This window comes from Saccopteryx leptura, chromosome X (assembly GCF_036850995.1).
Source record: "Saccopteryx leptura isolate mSacLep1 chromosome X, mSacLep1_pri_phased_curated, whole genome shotgun sequence".
Classification (NCBI taxonomy): Eukaryota; Metazoa; Chordata; class Mammalia; order Chiroptera; family Emballonuridae; genus Saccopteryx; species Saccopteryx leptura.
In genome coordinates, this window is record NC_089516.1 from 34,770,728 (window position 1) to 34,776,802 (window position 6,075).

Genomic DNA, 6,075 nt, shown 5'->3' on the forward strand with positions numbered 1-6,075 from the left:
CACGGTATTTTTATGGGCATGCCTGTTGCCCAGTGAAGCATGCTGAGGCCCTCAGCTCAGCCTCCGGAGACCCTCCAAGCCATGCAGGGGGCCCGCGGGGGAGGGGCCCTGGCATCCTGTTCTTTTGTTCCCACCCCATCCAACCATCTCCTTCACAGCTTCTGTTTATCCTGGAAAGGGAGACTTGGAGTGACCCCACTTTCCCTCAGGAAGGGTCTGGATGCCTTGTTTCTGCCTATCTTTAAGAGCAGCACAAGACTATAAACTTGAATGAAGGTGGAGGGGTCCTGCACACGCAGCTCCAACCTACCCCCAGGGTTGGCAGTGACTGGTCTTTTGGTTCCAGGAGACCAAGAGTGGAAGTGTTGGCAGGGGTCTTGTACCACTGGTCCAGTCCCTTCAGGAGCAACAAGGAGGCTGGGCTGGAACGCAAAGCCAGACCGCCAAGAGCTGACCACGAAGGGCAGGTCTGGGCACTCAAGATGGGGGTATTTTCTCTGAGGCACTGAGCTGGGGCCTGCTTCCTGCCTGCTCTGATCCAGCCTCTGATAGGCCTGACCGCTCTTTTCCACTTCTGCCTCCGCTCACTCCCTGTAGTTTCCAGCCTCTTCCCCAACCCAACTCTCACAAATCCTTTGTGGATTATAGGGTTTGATGCTGGTCACTGCAACAATGATAGGAGTAAAGTATGAGGAGGATGGAACCCATTTAGTATACACTACCTGGGTTCAGTCTCTGTTTATATTACATTACCCATCACAGTTATTACACTGTCACATTTATTGAGCCTGCCATTGTTCTAAGCACATTTATTTTGCACACCAACCTGAGGAGGTCAATCATTAGTCCGTATAACAGATAAGAAAACTAAAGCCCCAAAAGTTTAAGGGAAGTGTCTAGGAGCACAGTTCTTTTCACTGGCTTATTGTATCCACACATGAGCCTATGATGAAGATTCTTTTACTATCCTCACCCTCCAAGTGCAAAGTCCTAGGTCACGCAGTCACACAGCCAGGAAGTAATGTGCTGAGCATTCCCTGTGTATTTGCTCACTGATTCCTCAGCCCATTGCTATTAAGTAGGCACCAGTATTGCCCCCATTTCACAGATGAGGTAACTGAGGTTCAGATGGGCCAAGTGACTTACCCAAGATCACCCAAAAGGTAAATGACAGAGCTGAAATTTGAACTTGTTTCTATGTGACTACAAAGACCATTTCCCCACTGTCATTTGCCAAGATGGAGAGATCAATGGGAACAAGAGCAAGAAGAACAAGAGAGGACACTTCAGGCACAGCAAGGCCCGAGAGAATCAGGGGAGACAGGCTTTGAACAAGAGGTGAGAGAGACATGGTTCCACTAGACAGACAGAGGGCTGGGTCTTACCCAGTTCACACCACCTTTAATGGCAAGTACTCCTTATAGCACCCTGTAACCCATCGATCTTGGGCACAGTCAACTGACTGAGGGCAGACCCCCAGAATCTTATCAGACCCCCACAGACAGCCATGTGATGGGGGGGTGAGTCACAGAACTCAGTGGAGCAGGAAGAAAGTGCCAGTGGGCTAGCAGGGTGGGCTCATGGGCCTGATCTATCTTTCTGTATTCTTTTTTCTTTCTTTCTTTCTTTCTTTCTTTCTTTCTTTCTTTCTTTCTTTCTTTCTTTCTTTCTTTCTTTCTTTCTTTCTTTGTGATAGAGATAGAGAGAGACATGAAAGGGACAGCTAGGGACAGACAGGAAGGGAGAGAGACGAGAAGCATCAATTCTTCATTGCGGCAACTTAGTTGTTCATTGATTGCTTTCTCATATGTGTCTTGACCAGTGAGGGGGTCTACAGCAGACCGAATGACCCCTTGCTCAAGCCAGCAACCTTGGGCTCAAGCTGGTGAGCCTTGCTCAAACCAGATGAGCCCTCAAGTTGGAGACCTCAAGGTTTCAAACCTGGGTCCTCCATGTCCCAGTCTGACATTCTATCCACTGTACATGCCACCATCTGGTCAGGCATCTTCCTCCCTTCCTCCCTCCCTTCCTTCCTTCCTTCCCTCCTCCCTTCCCTCCCTCCTTCCTCCCTTCCTCCCTCCCTCCTTCCTCCCTTCCTTCCTTCCTTCCCTCCTTCCTCCCTTCCCTCCCTCCTTATTTATTTTTATTAAGAGGCAGGGAGGCAGAGAGACAGACTCCCACATGCACCCCAACCGAGATCCACCCAGCAAGCCCCCTACCAGGTGATGCTCTGCCCATCTGGAGCCACTGTTAGGTTGCTTGGCAACTTAGCTATTTTAGTGCCTGAGGCCAGGCCATGGAGCCATCCTCAGTGCCCACAGCCAACTTGCTCGAACTAATCGAACCATGGCTGCAGGAAGGGGAGGTGGAGGGGGAGAGAGAGAGAAGGAAGAGGAGTGAAGAAGCAGATGTTTGCTTCTCCTGTGTGCCCTGACTGGGAATCGAACCCAGGACTTCCACACTTTGGGCTGATGCTCTACCACTGAACAACTGGCCAGGGCAAAGATTTTACTTATTCATTTTAGAGAGGAGAGAGAGAGAGAGAGAGAGAGAGAGAGAGAGAGTAGAGAGAGAGAGAAGAGGGAGAGGATCAAGAAGCATCAACTCCCGTATGTGCCTTGACCAGCCCAGGATTTTGAACCTGTGTCCTCAGCATTTCAGGTCAGCGCTTTATCCACTGCGACACCACAGGTCAGGTAATTAGTCCTCTCCCAACTTTTCTGTCTTTGTGTCTTAGGTGTATCTCTTGAAACAGCATATAGTTTGGCTTTAGTTTAGTTTGATACAGTCTTATCTTTAAGAACTGACAAAGTTCTTATCTTTTTTTAAAAATCAGCTTTATTGAAGCATAATTTACATACGGTAAAATTCTCCCTTTTGAAGTGTACAGTTCAATGAATTTTGATAAATGTCAGGTAACCACCACCAAAATCAAGATATAGAACATTTCCATCACCTCCCAAAATTCCCTCTAGCCCCAGCCCCTGACTCACTGGGCTACCTTCTGTTTTTGCTAGAAATTATTACAAACAGAATCGTACAGTATATATACTCTTTCATCTGGCTTCTTTGGCTCAGTGAAGTATATGAGATTTGTCTGTGGGGTGTGTATGTGCCACACTAGTTTTTCCTTTAATAAAAACCATTATTCCATTGATTGAGAGAGAGAGAGAGAGAGAGAGAGAGGAAGGGAGAGAGAGAGAGAGAAAAGCATTAACTCGTTCCATTTAGTTGTGCACTCATTGATTGCTTCTTGTATGTGCCTGGGGATTGAACCTGCGACCTTGGTGTGCCGGGATGATGCCAGGATTAGTTTTTCCTTTTTATTACTGAGTAGTAGGCTATTGTTTGTTTAGCCATAAACCTGTTGAAGAATATCTGGGTTGTTTCCAGCTTTGGGCAAAGATGAATAGAGCTTCTCAAAACATTCACTGTAGAGGATTTTGTGTGAGCAGCTTTCATTTTTGTAAGTCAATCACCAAGGACTGGAACTGCTGGGTCTACCTGTTTGTCTCTTACCTGTATGATTTAGTTAATCACATCGGTGGTAGTTGCTGGATGTGTAGATTCACCACTCTTGCCCACTTATTCAGTGCTTTCTATTTGTCTTCCTTTCCAAATTTCTCTCTCTCTGCCCCACTTTCTATCTGTGAAGTTCCGGGGCAGGAAGCAGAAATTGCTCTAGCCAGTTTACACAAAAAAGGATTTTGTACAAGGAATTAAAACCATGCACAACCATCAAAAAGGCCAGAGGGGTGTGTTGTAGGTGGGATCCACAGGATGCCCCCACAGCACCAGCTCTCCAAAGGATCTGCTGCTACCTCTGCCACCATCAGCAAGGTGAGGGGACAGGCAGTCAGCAATGTAACTATTGAGTTCAAGAAGACACCACCATAGTCATGAGCCAGGGATCAGCAAGTTGGGACCTGGAAGCCATCTCTGCCCCAGGAAAGGAAGACGGACCCGGGAGCATTGTTGTTGAAGCCCCACTCCTCCTTGACCTTGATATCCAGCAGAAAAACAGCTCCCCACAATAAAAAGATGGCCTCCCTTTCCTTCAGCCTTCCAAATCATGTGTAAGTGCACCTAACTGGCAAAACCTAATTTGCATCCCAGAGCCTGGCTGCACATAGTCCGGGAAACACCTTACCTCAGAAGGAAGTACAGAGGCCCATTAAAAGGAAGTGGAAGGCCTGACCTGTGGTGGCACAGTGGATAGAGTGTCAACCTAGAACACGGAGGTTGCTGGTTCGAAACACTGGGCTCACCACGTCAGGTCACATACCAGAAGCAGTCGGTGAACAACCGAAGTGAAGCAACTACAAGTTGGTGCCTCTCTCTCTCACACACAGAATCAATAAATAAAAATCAAGAAAAAATTCCAAGTGTAATATATACTGTAATTGAAAAAAATAGCCCAACTGGTGATGGCACAGTGGATAGAGCATGGACCTGAGACATTGAGGTCCCAGGTTCAAAACCCCAAGGGTGCTGGCTTCAGTGTGGGCTCACCTGGCTTGAGCACAGGCACATCAGCCTGAGTGCAGGGGCACCAGCTTGAGCATGGGATCATAGACATGACCCCTTGGACACTGGCTTGAGCCCAAGGTCGCTGGCTTCAGCAAGGGGTCACTGGCTCAGCTGGAGCCCCTTCCCCTTATCAAGGCACATATGAGAAGCAATCAATGAACAACTAAAGTGCCGCAACTATGAGTTGATGCTTCTCATCTCTCGCCCTTCCAGTCTCTGTCTCTGTCTTTCTCTCTGTGTGTATCTCTCTCTCACTAAAAAAAAAAAATAATTAAAAAATAAAAGAGGTCCTGGTTGGTTTGCTCAGTGGTAAAGCATCAGCCCAGTGTATGAACATTTCGGTTTAGATTCCTGGTCAGGGCATACAGGAGAAGAGACCATCTGCTTCTCCACCCCGCTCCCTCTCCCTTCTCTTTATCTCTATCTCTTTCGTCCTGTCCCCCAACTATGGCTCAGTTGGAGCAAGTTGGACCCGGGTGCTGAGGGTGGCTCCATGGCCTCCCCTCAGGCACTAAAATAGCTCAGTTGCCGAGTAATGGAGCAACAGCCCCAGATGAGCAGAGCACCACACCCTAGCAGTCGGGGAACATGTGGGAGTGTCAAACTGCCTCCCCACTTCTCACTTAAAAAAAAAAAAAAGGAGGTGGGAGTATTGACTACCTTCTGCCGAGGCCATGCATTTTTGTTTCTCTCTGCTTCCAGGACCTCTACCACAACCATGCTTTGTCAGATTCTCACCCAGGCCAAGAAACATCCAAGCTTGATCCCCTTCTTTGTATTTATTGCAGCTGCAGGTACTGGGGCAGCACTGTATGTCTTGAACTTAGTCTTGTTCAAGCCAGCTGTCTGTTGGTACAAAAAAAGAATAACCCAGAACCCTGGAATAAACTGGGTCTGAATAAGCAGTACAAGTTCTACTCAGTGAATATAAATTATAGCAAACTGAAGAAAGAACGTCCAGATTCCTAAATGAAACATTTCGTTATAAAGCTGCTTAGAATGAAGGTCTTCTGGGAGCCATCTACACAATTTTCCACTTAACCAGGAAGTACTTCCCCTCCAAATGCAGAAAATCATGTTGGTGCATTGTGTTGGGGTTTACACTGATGAATAAATAGTGGAAACTTGAAAAATAAATAAAAGGAAGTGGGAGTAAATGCTGAGCCCAAGCAACCATCTTGTTTCTTTCCTCCATTCTTAATCATTTTTTATTTATTTTATTTTATTTTATTTTTAGAGAGAGTGAGAGTGAGAGAGAGGGAGAGAAAAAGAAAGAGAGAGGGGTAGACAGTGACAGACAGGAAGGTAGAGAGATGAGAAGCATCAACTCATAGTTGCGGCATCTTAATTGTTCATCGATTGCTTTCTCATATGTGCCTTGATGGGGGGCGGGGAGGGGGGGCTCCAGCTGAGCCAATGACCCCTTGCCTTGCTCAAGCCAGCAACCTTGGGCTCAAGCCAGTGACCATGGGATCATGTCTCTGATCCCCACACTCAAGCCGGTGATCCTGAGCTCAAGCCCAAGACCTTGGAGTTTCAAACCTG

The 6,075-nt window shown here is 47.3% G+C and overlaps 1 pseudogene; it reads left to right on the forward strand.

Moving 5' to 3' along the window:
• Positions 1-5,248: 5,248 nt before the first annotated feature.
• LOC136385747 (cytochrome c oxidase subunit NDUFA4 pseudogene) lies at positions 5,249-5,570 on the forward strand (annotated as a pseudogene).
• The last annotated feature ends 505 nt before the right edge of the window (positions 5,571-6,075 follow it).